The sequence below is a fragment of the Miscanthus floridulus genome, chromosome 1 (assembly GCF_019320115.1).
Source record: "Miscanthus floridulus cultivar M001 chromosome 1, ASM1932011v1, whole genome shotgun sequence".
In the NCBI taxonomy this organism is placed as follows: Eukaryota; Viridiplantae; Streptophyta; class Magnoliopsida; order Poales; family Poaceae; genus Miscanthus; species Miscanthus floridulus.
The window spans coordinates 198,952,983-198,969,817 of NC_089580.1; the positions used below are offsets into that span (position 1 = coordinate 198,952,983).

The window sequence follows — 16,835 nt, forward strand, 5'->3', positions numbered from 1 at the left end:
ATCGACTAACACAACAGATGGTTGGAAAAAGGCCTCAACACGTGCTGCACAACGCCATCTTACCACTGAAGCACACCACCAGCAAATGCCTAATCCAACGCTAGTCAATCACCACATTGTGCCGTTGTTGCTCGGCAATCAAAGCAGCAAGTCGAAAAGCCATCATAACCACTTGCTGCCATCTTTCCTTGATGATGCCCCATACCGAGCCAGCCACTACCATGCAGGGCTATCCACCATAGGTTGCTACAAGTTGTGTAGCTACCATACCATCGGAACTGCTTGCGCCATCGCTTGATGTTGTCCCATGCCAGACTAGCCCATGCTGCGCATGGCTAGCCGCCATAGTCCGCTACAAAGCCGCCATCCCAACACATGAGCAATTGCCTTTGGTCATCCACATGCTGCCCATTTCCACCAAGATCTAGTGGATACACCATAGCTCTCGGCAACCAAGTTACTTCCCCGACGATAGCAAGACGAACATGGGGCCTCCAACTACCAGAAAAGGGTCTCCTTGCACCGAAACAGTCACCGCTATGCGGGATCGCTCACCGCCACACCACACAGGCCACTTTAGCAACACATCTCTACTATCCAACTTCTCCTACATAGGATTCCTTGCCAACTTCACAGACACCACTGGCGCACAGTCCCACTTAAACCGTCGCCCTCAAATGCCATGCAAAAGCCTTGCCCTTGCACCAACACCCTCTCTAGACACCCTTCCGCAACCATGAACACCCACACCTCAAGTCCTCAACATGGCCTCCACCATCCTCGACACAAATCCAGCCTCCAGTGAGGCCGCCATCGCCATCGAAGCAGCACAGTCACTTCCTGACTAGCTATCACATCATGCTACCACACTAACTTGCAACAGCTACCAACTGCCATCGTAGCTACCACGCCGTGCCACCATGAGGCCTCTGTGCCTACGGCGACCATGCACTGGTGTGCAGCATTCCCCGCCACTCATCGGCCCTCCACTCTGGCATCATGCGGCCCTCCAAGCCGATCCTCTGCTTTGCCGTTGCTACCTACATCATCATCACATGGCAGTCCACGTCGCTCATGTAGCTGTCTGCACCATCGTCGCGCGTGGCCTCTAAGTCGCCACGAGACCGATAGGGCCAGAATCAGGCTCTGACCCACCGCATCTAGCCTTTCTACGTAGATCTGATCGGGGGAAGCGGATTCACCTGCCGAAGCTGAGGGAGCCACCACACCTTCGAGCCATCATGATGTTGTCGCACAACAGCAGAAACTCCTCACGCACGCCCGTAGATGAGCCGTCCCGAGCCGCTGCTCAGGCCAAAATGGCCAGGGACGGTCATCATCTCACTGGATCTAGCCTCCCCCAGCAGAACTGACTAGGGGGGAGATGGATCCTCTAGCTAGAGCATGGAGAGCCAACATCAGATGGAGCTGCCACTGTCGTCGCTGCTAACACCTCCTCGGGTTCAATCTTGACTGGAGAAGCTCGATCGCCGCCTTAGGAGCAGTGTCCCCCTAAACTTTAGGAACATGACCCTGTTCATCATTATTGGGTGAACATTTGGACTCATCCATGTGTTGGATGGCCGCATGTCCATTGGTTCAGTAAATGATTGCACACTTTTTTCTATCTTCTGAACCGTACACAAAACAAGTTTGGTAAAAAAATAAAAAAATTTCGACATGTTTTTGTAAGGAACTAATTTCAATTATGTAATACTATGAGAAGCTCTCAGAATTTTTCTAACATCAATCTAATTTTTCTAAATTCTATTTTTAATGTAATTCTGAAGTAGTATACTGTATTGCATGACCTGAGTGAAAATTAGAGAAATAAAAGACGAAAGAGGACAAACCCTGCTCACCTCTGGGCTTCATGGGGCAACTTGACCCTTACCACTTTTGAGCTTCTTGGGCCAACTTGGCCCTTCCTACTGCTGGATAGCAGGTCATTTACATGCTACATGAGGCAACCGAATGAATGGCCTTTTGGCCAAGTTACCTCTCTTATGTGAAGACCACATAAGTCAAAACCGTTTTAAAAACCACTCAGGGGTAAATCTAATGGTTTAAAAAATTGGACACATCTAGAGGGAGACAAATTGGACTTGTGCAATACTTGAGGATCATTAGATGGACTTCTCCCCTAATTGAATTGGCTAAAATAAAAAGCAAAAAGTCCATCTTGCAAAAAGTCTAATTTCTCGAATAAAAAAATTGGATTTTAAATTCCCAACTTTTGAAACCATTTGAAGTCTGATCTTGTTTTATTCAACTTTTTTAAGATCCTTAACTTATCATCTATTTGATCCAACAACTCTAAAACAACTTTGCTCAAAGTAACCCTCACATGTACATCGAAGTACTATTGACTCCAACTTTAATAGTGTGACCAAAGATAAACAAGACTTAACACTAAGTCTAAATGCCCCCACCACTAGATTTGTGTCATTATGCTTCACTAATATCCTTAAGCCATACGCGCAATCTAAATATTTGAGGCCAATAAATAAACCAAGTGACCTCAATATGACTAATTTTTGCCATTGATCATGCAAAACAAAATTAGCCATATGTCATTGCGTTCATCAATCTCTAATACCCGAACTAGGGTCCTCGACATGTTCACCCCAAAATATGGAGGGAGTTTTACTGTTTCAAGGGATACTGATTAAGTTGCTCTTGAACCAGTTGAAATACCCTAAATACTCCTATGTAACTTGCTTAAGCATCTATTAATATAATTTGTTAGTGGAGAATGTGAGTTGTCAGTCAACAAAACAAGATTAAATCACGCCATTTACATCCCGACACGTCTGCAGATTTATTGGTGCATACAATGCAGTGGTGCATGTGTATAAACTTCTTACAATATGGCATTAACAGATGAACTACAAATAGAAAAGCAAATGTTAGTCCCTTGAAATAATCGGTGCACAATACCTAACAAAATTTATGCATGTATTCACGTGTACCACAATCTTTTCTTACCACCTAGAGATCTTGAATATAACCATATCTCTATATACCCAATACTGGAAGCAGATATGATTCTTTCACCTGACATATTTTACTTCCCAAAACACCCTCATGTGCCTCTCTGTCCCTTTCAGTGATCTGGGTTCATAAGACATGCTCGTACTAGTTAAAACAACATATGTCTAGCCATGGTAGAGTTTGATTTCAAGATGCATTAGAACATTTGTCATGATCATTGCATATAGCTCTGAGCCATGAGTTATTCGGATGACCGCAGACCAAGCTATTGTTCTTTTGCAATGCATAAACGTGTTTGTTATCGATTTCTCATGCAGGGGCATGTTTGGATCATGACTCATTTATTATATAATTGGGATTATAGATTATAATAATTAGAGTGTTTGGCTCAATGGATTATGGCGATTTATTATTTTTGGTTGAAGTGAGAAATTCATATTTTATCCTTTATAGTTTGGTAAGTTGGATAATCAGTTAGGGACAAGCTGGCCTTTCAACATCCATAATCCCCTATAACCTAGTTTCACATAGATTACGAGGATTATGGTAATCAAAAGGTTTGATTATAGTAATCTTTCATACAATCAATCATGTTTATATAATCTGATTGTTATAATCAGAGGGGTATCCAAAAATAACCTGGATTACATGAGAGATTCCAATATATTGACTTGTTTTCTGATTTTTTTTATTTCACATGAGAATCACTAATTTATTGTGTTGATTTCTTATTGTCGCGTCTTTCCTAAAAAACATATACCTTAGGCTAATCTAAACCAAAGTGTTAAAAACAATTTATCGTGTTAGTAGGAGGTGGCAGCTTTTATGTTTTCTAATCAGAGTCAAGACCACCTGCAGGGGCGTTTCAAGCCTTTGTGGCAAGCCAAGTGGCGTCTAAACCAATACAGTCTCCTCAAGACCTCAACTTCAAAGCGAGGGGTGTTTCAAGCCTTTTTGTGGCATAAAAGAGAACCTTATCTATTTGCATTCGCTTGTCGTTACTCTATGCACACACATATTTGATCTGGTTGCAAGCATATAGATTTATTGGGGTTAGCAGGATAGGGTAAATAAAGGGTGCCTTCAATTTTTAGCTATTTTTTGTACTCTATCTGTCAGGTTCATAAACCTAGGGTCCCTCGTAGACCTGATTTCCCAACAAAAGCTCAGCCCAAGCAGACAACGCGCAACTCATGGGCTGGCCCAAGTACCTAAACGATAGGCCAGAGGGGCGATTCAATCTCCGATTGAAAGGCCTGGCCGAGGAGGAATGACACCTGCTTCTGACTACGGTCCGCGTCTCTGACCAAGGATACGCCAAACTCCTGCTCATTGCTCTTCTTCGACTGGCGTGATCAGAGCCGACTACGACCAACCGACCAGGGATGCCCGCTCAGTAAGGACCAGGCAACGAACGAAGAAAGTAAGGCAGGGCGCACAAGTCAACCCGAAATGCTGGGGACCGTGCCCTGTACACCTATGGAAATAGTACTCTACAACCTCCTTGGCACGATAGAATCCAAGTAGTATTGTATGTGCTGACATTTTCCCCTACAGTATTATGGGCGTCATTAATTCCCATACGGTAAGGCTCCCTCCCACATGCCTATGGGCATCAATAGTGTTGTGGGTGCCGACATTTACCATACTAGGTGAACATGGTAAAACTCCTTGCATGCCTCCAGGTATCAACAGTGTGGTAGGCGCTGACGCCTGCCACACTCGAAGAAGATAACACAACCTCCCACGTGCATCTGACATTCAATAGTATTGTGAGCGCCTACCATCGTCCTGTACCCATCGGCGTGGGCAACAATGCTTAGTAGCATACGTACTCTCTTCCTCTCACTTGTAAAGCCATCCCCTTCATCTATAAAAGGGGATGCGCTCTTCTCCCAACAGATAGAGTCATTCAGATCGATCAAGTTTGCATAGCACTTAGCGGAGCTCCCGTTGCTCTCGGTCCCTCTAACTAGAGTCCGACTAGACCTCTTGTACCTCCCATCTTTCTTCTTCTCATTTGTAACCCCACTGCAAACTTTCAACACCTGGGCTCAGGAATAAAGTCACCGACCAACTCAAACTAGACGTAGGGCACATTGCCTGAACCAGTATAAACCCTATGTCATTGAGTGCTAGGCCACCTCCGATCATAACGTACAACAAAACTACAAAGATTTATGTGTTGGTCACTTTCTACACCAACAGTTGGCGCCGTCCGTGGGGACAACGTTGTACGTTCAACACTTTTTGGTCATCGGATGGCCCATTTTTTTGCCACCCTCGCCATGGCGGGCTCAAGCGATACGACTCCCACCTATTGGGATGCGGGTTCCACCCGTCTTCGAGCCATCCTAGGCCTTCTTCTTTGCAAGCCTGGACTTCGTCACTAACCTGCTCGGTGTACTTCACCTCCACGAGGAAGCACTCGTTCCAGCGCTCGTCGGAGGGGTGACCTCCATCAGCTTCGGGACGCACGACGACTTCAACGACGAGGCACCTGCGCTTTAGTCCAAGCAAACTCTCTGCTCAAATCCTGTTGTAAGTAATGTACATGCGGTTATTTACTTACTATTCACTATCTTCCACCGATTATCCGGAGGGACCTCGTTGTCCTTGTTGCGACCGTCGTGCGATCAGTTCCCCTATGGTCTTGCGTACCCCACGGATGCGTATGACTAGGGGCTCCAAAGGATGCCAACGCCACCCCCTCTCACATCTAAATTCGTGGGGATGGCGAGCTATGCTCCCACCTATTTCCTTGACCTCATGGATGACAATGTTGAGAGTGACGGCTCTAGCATCAGCAACATGGTGCCTAGCCACCGTCCGTCTTGGGAGTGCGCTATGGCGGATGCTCTAGGATAGCCACCGGTGGAAGCAGAGTCCTCGCAGACTCACACCCCTTTGAACCCTCATGCGGAAACCCCTACACTCACATGGGAGAACGGCGAGGAGCTATGACAACAGTGCCTGAACCAGCCGCCAACTACGCCAGCGCGCTCGATGCACCACACTGCGCCCCATGCGCATAAACTAGTGAGCGGCACCCGAGGTCGCACCTGTCGGGTCTAGCACAACACCATGGACAGGGGGGACAATCCCCCAAAGTTCGCTCGGGCCAATCAGAACATCACCGCTGCGGCAATGCTTCTACGCAGCCTTCCTAAGTTGAACGATCCCCAAGAATAGGCGATCCACCAGAACCTCCGAGCACTAGTGGAGACTACCACCGTTCAATAGGCGGAGGGCTCCACATCGCGACACTGACTCGCAGCCTCTCTCCCTACCAGGGGAGTGGCGACACAATAGACAAATCGCTCCACCCGCTCACTGCTACAGCCACCGAGCGCGGCATAGGAGGCCACATCTATGCCTCATCTTGACTTGGTGACCGCTCCACACCGACCACCTATACATGAGCAGATCGGGCCGAACCAAGATGCTCGTAGCAACAACCGGAGTCCCAGCGCGGATGGCCTGGGACCATGGGCCTTTGTCTGACGCATCTAGAGAGCGCCGCTCCTGCAGCGCTCCAACGGAGGCTGAGGCAAAGGCAAGGCCAAGCACCAAGATCTAGATGAGGGCCCCTCCACGTAGAGGGGGGAAAGAACAGAAAAGATCACCGCCAACCGACCAACTCCGCGTTGGTCGCCACGGCTGATCACATGGGCAAGCAGCCCCAGCAGGACCTTCTGAGCCACTTCAATGAGCTCATGGAGAGCCCATGCACCAACCATGCCTACCCTATCAAACATCTCTACAATGACTGCGAGCTCCTCAAGCGCCTTCTACGACTGGCCAGCAGGCCAAAGGAAGAAAAAGACGAAGAAGCAGTGGCCAAGAAAGGGGGTGTAGCGGGCAAGGATCCGGATGACTGAAGGCCGAGGTGATCTGACCGGATGCCTACCGACTAAAGGACAACAACGACAATGTTCTCACCAGTGCTTGGAACAGCTATGTCATTTCTTCCCCTAAAATTCAGTCTTACCATTGTTTACTTAACGTTTGCTCCGATAAAAGTGCCCCGACCCGAACACTTTCAGCCCGAGTCACTCAGGGGCTCCACAATGGTGCACTACTACCTCTCTTTTCATTTACTGACATATTGCAAAACTCCTTCCTACCCGAACAAAAGGGTAGTTCGTTCCTTTAAATTGCCTTTCGTAGCTTTGCTTTAAAATATTCCAACCGATCGCACCCCGCCTCTACCTATGGTTATGAGTAGCTAAGCCTCGTGGGCCACGCCCGGGCTCCTAAGGTTGCAGCCTATGGGACAAATAGGCAAGTACGAAAAAGAAAGAATAAAAACAAAATTATGCTAAGGTAAAACTAAGGAACGAAAGGGACAAGCTTCCCCGAACGGAGTGACTCCATCACAAAAAATGAAACTGATTGTAGTCATTGAGTACACGAGAATTTTTACACAGGGGCTCCTCCATAAACTTAAACTTTTTATATCTACTAAACTACTTATACTTTACAAGCTATTGGGGCTGCCAGGTGGCATCTGCTGTCGGTGCGACTGGTGAAGGCATAGGCTGCTCACTCCCCGGCTGGACAATATTTGGCTCGGTTGAAGGTGGGGCGATGTCCACTTCTAGCCCAGGATCCACGCCATCCACAGGTTGGGCAACGTCCCCTTGACACACGCTTTCGGCCATGTCATCATGGTGAGCATCCATCACCCACTCCATAGAGACTTGATTTGCCACCAACCTTGTGTGCGGTAGCAAGCTCTCCCTGAGAGATTGGATGTCCTCCATGCTCAAGCCATCGGCATACCCGCTACATATAGTGGCAAAGTCTAGGTTTGGGTGATACGTCACCACTGAAGTCAACACCCCCGATGCTCCATAGAACAACCCTTGTGTGATGAGGGCTCGAACCTCATCCGGAACCTCCACCAGTTGGATGGCGGGCGCGCTGGTACTTGGCGCCGACCTAAAGACCTCTAAGACGATGAGCTGGGCAACATTATGGATCCAGTCAAGTTCCCCCTCAAGAGCACGTCGCACCTCAAGGGACTAGGCCATCGCCTCTGCATTCTGGCCAAACATCGCCTTGGTCGTCTCTAGGTCCCGCTCCAACAACTCCACCTTTCCACCCAGCTTTGCAAGAAGGGCGATAAGCTTAGAAGCAAGCAAAAGGAATAAACCAACATGACAAAAAATAGAAAAGGTACATACCAAGGCAAAAGTTCTCGAGGATGGAGAGTCCCTCCGCCTGCTAGGCCACCTGCTCGCACAGCCGAGCGTTCACCTCCTTCGTCCCCATCACCCAGCCCCGAAGCGCGAGCACTTTCTGGTCTGCCTCTAACCGGGCCTTTCGCTCTGACTCCAGGTCCTTTCGTGCTGACTCTAAGGCATTCTGCTCTAACTCCAGGGTGTTCCACTCTGACTCAAGGGTCTCTAGGGATTTTTGTATTGCCACCTCGGTGTGCGCTAGGGATTTCCGTAGCTTTGCCTCTGTCTTCACCTAGTGGACCTTCGCTGCCTTAAGCCCTCGCTAGGCGATGGTCGCCCGCTCTGCCATGCGCTGCTCCTCTGCTCGCACCACGGTCACCTCGGTCGCCCGGTCCTAGGACTCATGGTAGGCGGACTCTAGCTGATGCTCAAGCCCGGCCATCTAAGCATGCTCCATCCAGAGAAAATAGGACTTGCAGGATGATATCTCCTGCAGACCCTATGAAACCAAGAAGCAAGCATGCTGAGGCAACCAACAAGAGACTAAGAGGTCAAGGACAAGCATGGGAAACTCACCTCCATAGTGAGCTATAGGTCAACCTTGACCAACTACTGGATGGACTTAACCCACTCCAAGGTATCCTCAAGGTTCACCGATAGCTTGGCGAGATTGGACTCCATGGTGAGTCCTCTCCCCGTGTGGATGTCCCATAGCTGACACTCCTGGGAATCCTGAAGGACGAACTAAACCTTTGACGGGTCCTCAAGGTAGGGCCACTCTAGGTCACCCTCCTCCAGCCTGTTAGAGGGCCCAGCCTCCGACCGAACCACCGCTAGCTCCTATGATGGCGTCGGCCGCTCCACCACGTCATCCGCTTCATCGTCGGAAGGGATGTCCACCACCTTGGTTTCACGGGCCACCGATGGGCGTTCCAACTCTGTCTCAGGTGTGTCTCCCTCTACCGCCTTCAGCTTCGACCGTGAGGGTGAGCTGTGTAGCCCTCCACCCGACGAGGTAGGGAGCTTGGTCTCCCTTTCCTCTTCCGCCATAGCCGGTGGAGGAGGGGCCGCAAGGGACACCTCGAACGAAGCCTCCACCATCACCACTAGGATCACCGCCAGCACTATTGCCATCACAGCCTCCATACTAGCAACCGACCCAAGGAGCACCACCCCCAGAAGGGAAGGGTTCACCGCCACCAACCTGCCCGCCTAGCCGCTCGCCATGGTGCGCTGCAAAGTGGGCCTCCAACCTCCTGCACGAGAGTTGGGGCGATGCTCAACCCTATTAGCGTCCGGTTGCTGTCAAAAAGTATAGGTTAGTTATACTCTAAAAAAGGATTCAACAGCAAGATTGAAAAGAAACAAAGAAAACATGCCAGGAGGTAAGCGGCATGACTCTAAAACCAAGACCTGATGTCGAAGGGCCCATAGGGCGAGGACCACTCCTGGGCTGTGACCCGTGCCCCCTCACCTTAGCCGAGGGTGGAGTCATCCCAACCGACTCCTACCCGGCCTGCGTGTCACCACGACCTTTGGCTTGGGACACACCGAACGGGGCAGTAGGCAGGGCATCCTCCCATTGTGAGTCACACGCCGGCACCGGTCCCAGCGACGCGTGGATGCAAGCCCGCTCCTCTGACCGCCTGGCTTGCTTGGCTGCGCTCGCAGCAGGCGGGGATGAGACCTACGTCTGCTTCACCTCCCATTCACCGACGGCATCCATGCTCGCAGCATGCTTCATCAGCATAGGAACCTCAGCACGCCTCTCCACCTCCTGCACATCGCCAGCAGACATAGCCATAGGATCACGACGCTCCACCGAGGTCACAACGACCTCCTAACTTTCCTCCTCGGAGAAAATCATGTTGTCCACCTTTGTGGGGACCTTCGACTCAAGCTCTGACTCGATGTCGCTCTTATTTTCCCCTACCTTCATGTGCTGGGCGATGTCCTTCTCCTTCTCATACTTCCACCAAGCCACCTTGGCTTTCTTCTTCCTGGCATCCGCCGCCTCCTTCTGGGTGGCCTGTCGAGCCGTGCCCTCTAGCCCCTTTGGAAGGTGTGGCCAGGACTTGTAAGCGTCAAGTCCCTACAAAACAGGCGACTCAAAATCAAAAAATAGGAAAGCAAAGGGGAAAGAACATGGAGTAAAGAGAGGGAAGCAAACCAGTTTGGACACCACCGAGGCGTTGAGAGGTCTAGGCTTTCCATCGACCTTCTCTTTGGGCTTTAGCTGCAGCACCCAGTCGAGGCAACTCCAGACCTCATCATTCGGTAGCTCCTCCGGCGACACACGATCAGGGTTTGATGGGCCGCCGTACCTCCACATCGGCCGTGCCCTCTCCACCAACGGAGCAACCCGGTAGCGGTAGAGGGTGTGGAACACCCGTACCCCATCAAGGCTATGCTGCATGAGCTTCTGGAGCTCCTCCTCGATGGTCTCCACCTTCTTCTTCTCCCGATAGGAAGGGCCCCACGACCAACTATCTTGCCTCTTCGGCCTTCCACTAGTGAACGCCGAGAACAGCGCCTCCACCGAGTTCCTTATATAAAACAACTCCTTGTGCCACCCCTAGCTAGAGTCATAGGGGATGTATGCGGGATATGTGCCCCCCACACTCGGTTTTCTCTGTAGGGCGAAGCCCCCTACTGGCGTGGCCTCGGGTGGATTCCCCACCAATAAAGATCGCCTAGAGAATAGCCATCAGAAGAAATCCACGTGTGGCTCCATCCCGTGGAAGGCCTCACAGACGGTGATGAAGTCGGCGATATGCAGCACCCCCGTCGGATTGAGGTGCTGCAGCTCCAGACCCCACTTATTGAGGAGCTCGTTCAGAAACCAGTGCACAGGGTATCCTAACTTGTGCTCGTGAAAGGCAAGAAAGGAAACCACCTCACCGGGCCGAGGTTGTGGGAACTCCTCCCTCCCGGGAGCCCTCTAGTGTGCCACCTCCTTCAGCGATAGAAACCCCTTCACGGTGAAGGCCTCCAGCACCGACTCCCTCACCATGGATAACCTCTAGCCCAACATTTCGCTCTAGGCTCATGGATGGATTTGTGAGTTTTCTCCTCTCCCTCGCTCTCCCCCTTTTCTTTACTTTCCTAGGAACCGCTACGGCACTTAGACGCTGTTGGCGAGAAGGAAGAAAGAAGAGACGGCAGATGGGGAATAGGCGAAGGAACGGGGCGAAAAACCCTCTCCCTTCTCTTACTTAAAGAAAAGAGCATGGCAGTTGGGGAAGGCACAGTGATTAGGGAAAGGCAAAACAACGAGGTGAAAAACCCTCTCCCTTCCCCATTTAATGCAGACAGGATATGATGGGACGTGCCCTAACCAATGAGACGTGTAACAGAACTGACCAAATCATAAGAACGTAAGTACAAAAACAATCACCGAAGCGATCAAATTCCTGTACTTAAGCTCCCATAATCCCGGTAGTCCGGAAATCACGAAGGATTTCAACCAACTCTCGACATACAAACCAAGATCGTAGTGATTCAACACAAAACATCATCCGTTACAACATTTCACAAGTAGCATTCGGATTACATCCATCAGAGTTGAAATAGAATATTACAAACCAAGTTTGAGTGTGCGAAAGCAACATAGTTTGGTACAAACATCATCGTTTTTAATTACATTGCCAAGTCTGAGTCATGTCCCACAAAAGCATTATTAGGTACGAGAACTAGTAGAGACCGTGCCCAATGGTCTAGTCTTCATCCCCAGCTGGGAGAAGGCAGTACTTGCAGCAACCAAAGTAGAACTGGTCATCTGCAATAGGTGGAAGATAAACCCTGAGTACGAGAAGGTACTCAGCTAGACTTACCCGTCAAAACCAGAAATAAAAGACACCAAGGATCATGTAAGGCTTTTCAGGTGGGCTAGCTTGACACAGTTGCATAAAAGAGCTTATGATTATAGTAACCAATTTAAACTTAGCATCAAGCTTATCATTATTTACCTGTCCACTAGATTAGCACCTGTACTAGAGCACTCACTTATTAGGAGCAAACAATATTAACCATAGCAGGTATAATAAGGCTGTCATCATCATATCATCATTTCTGAACCATTATGTTTTTAAGTGTATCTACATTGGAGATAAGCCCGTCAAGTTCTCACTAACCGGGAGAGACGGCGACTCGAATCGAATTACAACTTAGCTGAGGGGGTATTTCTAACTCTCACCCTGGCATACTTAGCAAGGGTAGCCGTGGGTTACCTTTAGTACAACTCAGGAACCAAATTCACGGGTTCGATCAGCGCCAGCGCTCTTAGGGATTACCCTTCTGCTAGGACGATCAGGACTTTTAAATCACCTATCCTTGGACTCACGCCTATGGCTCCCTTCTGAGGCGTACTTTATACTTATCGACTCCTGGCCTGAGTTGAGCTACTCGGCTTCGCGGTCGGTCATCGGACACAGCCAACTAAGAGAGAGGCATGCGTTCAACATGAATAGGAAAGGCTCCAAGAATCAGTCCCTAAGCGACACAGATGGAGTCACTGCAAACCGGCAAGCCTCTGTCCGGTCTTCATTTCAAATTAAGACTGGTTCTTTTCCACGATAGCAATATAGCCAACCGTGCCACATGTATCTTCCTACATCTCACAGGTGACAGAAAAACATCTGACTTCTACCGTGTTTAAGCAGGGCTAAGCACTACACGAGCCTGAGCTACATAGGATTCAGGGTAACAATATCTGGACAAGGATTGGGTAACCAATGCAGCAATTATTTGCATCCAACACCTAAACTTAATGCAACAATATAGATATAGATATATAATAATAACAATGTAACTACATTTCGGAAATTAGGAGGCTTAATATGCTCCGGGGCTTGCCTTTTACAAAGTTGCAAGGATGGTGATTCGGGCACTCAACGGTGACCTCGTCTGGCACTTCTCCTGAAGGCTACTCCTCCTGAATCTCCGGTGCCGGCTGCTGCTGCTCGTTCGGTTCCTCGAATTCCAGCAGGGTCACTCCTTCCGGTACACCTATTGCATGCCGATGCAAAAGATAAATACCATGGATGCATAAGGAATGACATGATGCTCATGATGAATGAATCACAGTAAGTGTTTACCGAAAATATCACTGGACACTCGTTTACCGAGTAAGACTAGCCCTATTCAAATCACTTTAAGCATGTATCTAACTTAACTTAAAGAACAAGATCAACTTACCTAACTCGCATAACCTAAGATAAAGATGCTCATCTTCGGTTAAAGGCCTAACACCCAGGAACATTACCACAACTTAGAAATAGTAACGTTTTACATAATTTAACATTTAAAGTTTCATATGTATCCAAGTATTCCCATAATTAAATCACAACAAGAGTTATACAAATCCAAATGACTTGTATGAGGATATTCTGGAAAGCTTATGAAATGTTCTACAAATCAATGGTAAACAGCAAAGCCTGATTCTGATGTTAACCAAATCAATTTCCAGCAAACCTAGAATCTATCCAGAATGATAGGGTTACTAACTTAATTATTTAATGATTGTGCACAAGCATAATTTGATCAAACCAAGTTTACCAAATTGTTTTTCATACCTAAGAAACATCAGAAAGTATAGTGCCAACTTCTAAATAAATTATTTAATATCCTTTTCCAATTTATTTAGTTAATTAGGTGATTTAAGCAATATATAGTAAAACTATTCATAAACATCTACAAAAATTACAGTAGCTATCTCATGCTGCACATAGACTACCATAAAAATTTCAAAGCCATTGGGCAAACATAACTTGTTGTATCCAAAATAACAGATGACATGTCTAATTTGAGCATAATTAGGAAACCCTAATGAAAAGTGTCAAGCAACAGATTTCACATTTTTCCTAGCATCATTCTAGCATAAGAACCTTACTCACCAAATTTTACCTATACTGGATCTATAGAAAAATTATGAAAATTCACACAAGATCCATCCATTAATAAAAGGAATTTCTATAACTTAAAAACTACTCATGCACTAGCTCTGAAATTTTAACCAGAGCTTCTACTAAGTAATAACAGATTACCCACAAAATTTCATAATTTTTGGACCACAGAAACTCAAGATAAAATTCAAACAAGTTTGCATGTATCCAAAAACACATTTCAAAGTCCTATTTAATTCATCCAGAATTTCTAAAACGTGTGCTCATATAATATTTTTATTAAATACTAGACAATACTAGGAGCTCAACAAAATTAGAACCATAGCATTTGGATCTATATACTAAGAAATACAGATTTTTGAATATCAATACAAATCTGGGAAATAATAAAACAAAACAAATAAGGAAACAAAACTCAACCACAGTTGGGCCGGCCCGAAGGAACAGCGGCCCACGAAGCATATAGGCGCGGCCCAAGATGCGGTGCGGCCCACGCTAGGCTCCCGCCTCAGCCACGGTGGCTGACAGCCGGGTCCGCATGACAGCGAGACAGGCAGGGGAGGAGGAGGAGACGGCGGTGAAGCTCGTCGCCGGTAGCTTCTCCAGTGAAGGCAAGGGTGTCTACATGCTCGCCTCATCCTAGCGGACCTAGGGAAACCCTTATTTGCAGCTATTGATGCAACTAGGGGGGTGGCGATGGCCACGGCGGCGCTCGGTCACTCCACGGCCAGCTCCGACGACGCTACGGCGTCGCAGCCCTAACGAGTGGCTCTACGGGCTTCAGTAGGGTGCACTGGACCTAGCTCAAGGTAGAGGAGGGATGGCAATGGCGCGAGGAGAGCTGGCCGCGCGGAGCGTCATCTCCGATGAGAACAGCCACGGCGGCGGTGGAAGGGAATGACGAATTCGTCCTTACCACGGCACAATCGACCTGGCTGAGGGGTGGGGGTGGCAGAGGGGATCACGACGAGGCTATAGGCAGATGGGGCAACACATTTTCATGGTGGCGTGCACGCATGGTGGTGGCGATGCTCGATCGGCAATGGCGGGCGGCTGCTGTGAACACGGCGCTGTGCGCGGGGAAGGCGAGAGGGAGAAATGGAGCGGCGAGCGCGTTCAGCAGGCACTGGCCCTCTTCAGGAGCGCGAACGCGCAACGTGGTGACCTTGGCAGCGCATGAATGCCACGCGGCGAACGTCGCCTGAGCCAGTCAGCCATGACGGTCACTGACCGATTTCTGAAAACAGCGATTCAGTGATCATCGAAGGTGACTGACAGAGCGAGTTAGACGGCTAATTGCTCCTAAACCATGACGTTCTAGACTATGCCATAGTTAACAAAGTTGATCATCTATATGTGAACTACAACTCTTGTTATTAGAGCTCGAGCTAGTTTGGTTCTATTAGGGAGATACAAGGTGAAATAGTTGGGTACACGAAACTGCAAAACACATAAAGACTTAGGAAAATTTCTAAGTATGAAATCAATCTGAAATTCTAACTTGTGGGCCATGTTTGACCATGTTCCACACATTTTCATGAGTTGGCCATAAAACAACTTTTGTTCCTTGATAAATTAGCTATAACTTTGGTAAAGAGTGCACAGCCATGCAAAGTCTCTAAGCTGGTCTTTTGAATCAGTCAAACAATGGCACTCTAGGGTTCATTTCAAGTCAAACCTCCATTCAAAGGAAATTTTGTCATTTTGACCTACATGAACAATGTCCAAACAATTACTCTAAGTGTAGTTAAGGTGTATTAGACCATGATCAACCACTTTACACAATTGTTATACCATTTCAATTGATCACATGTGATGAAATAATCAAAACCAGTAATTTACCCAATGTTGCAATGAAATGTTTCGCATGTTTCATGACTTTGTGATTATTTTATACTTGGCACATTACTACCATATTGCCATGTTTCAAGGTATGAGAGTTTCATGTTGCATTCACATGTTGCACTACTACCACTCTAAGCAATCAAGCATGAAACACATACAATTTAAAATGTTGCATATGTATGTTTCAATGATAATGGCAATGATGACATGGATAATGCACATGTTTATGAAATGACATGCAATTTAGTGGAAGCCTAAACACCTAGGGTGTTACAAGACGCACCCTACTCGATGGAACGACACCTAATCAGACGGGACATCTCTTGGGTATGGCCCACCACTACCGCACGCCAGGTGCAAGAACCAAAGTGCCACCACACGCAGGTAGCTCTCCGTCTCCCCAGGCGGAACTTGAAAAAACCCAAAACAACAGGATCTTTGCCAAGAGAAATCATCGGGCTTCCTAAGTTGATCGAACGGCTCAGGAAAACACCGAGAGACATGTAAGGAGCAAAGGGATGCCCCATGTAGGACATGCTGACTCCATCACGAACGACGAGCATGGGTCCTGATCAGACATTTCCGATTGGAGCTCTTCAAACCCCGTCACTCGAGTCATCAAGGTAACACTATTGACCCCCACTATTTCTTTATAATCATTTCATACAACCATACACGCATTCATTCCATACGCTTGTGCCCCTCGGATGATTCGGGCCCTAAATTGCCTAGGGGCTCAGGAACTAAAGCATCGCACATGCGGCGAAATGCATCACAATGCTCCGTATTGCATCACGAAGCGACAGTTGCCTCATTCAACATGAGCAACGACCAACCAAGGTTTGAAGGTCGGCCCATGAAGGGCTCAAGGCCACCCCATGTCAAACAGAGCTAGGGGAGAAAACAT

At 48.0% G+C, this 16,835-nt stretch overlaps 1 pseudogene; it reads left to right on the plus strand.

Moving 5' to 3' along the window:
- Positions 1–1,495: 1,495 nt before the first annotated feature.
- LOC136512397 (small nucleolar RNA snoR74) lies at positions 1,496–1,620 on the plus strand (annotated as a pseudogene).
- Positions 1,621–16,835: the final 15,215 nt, after the last annotated feature.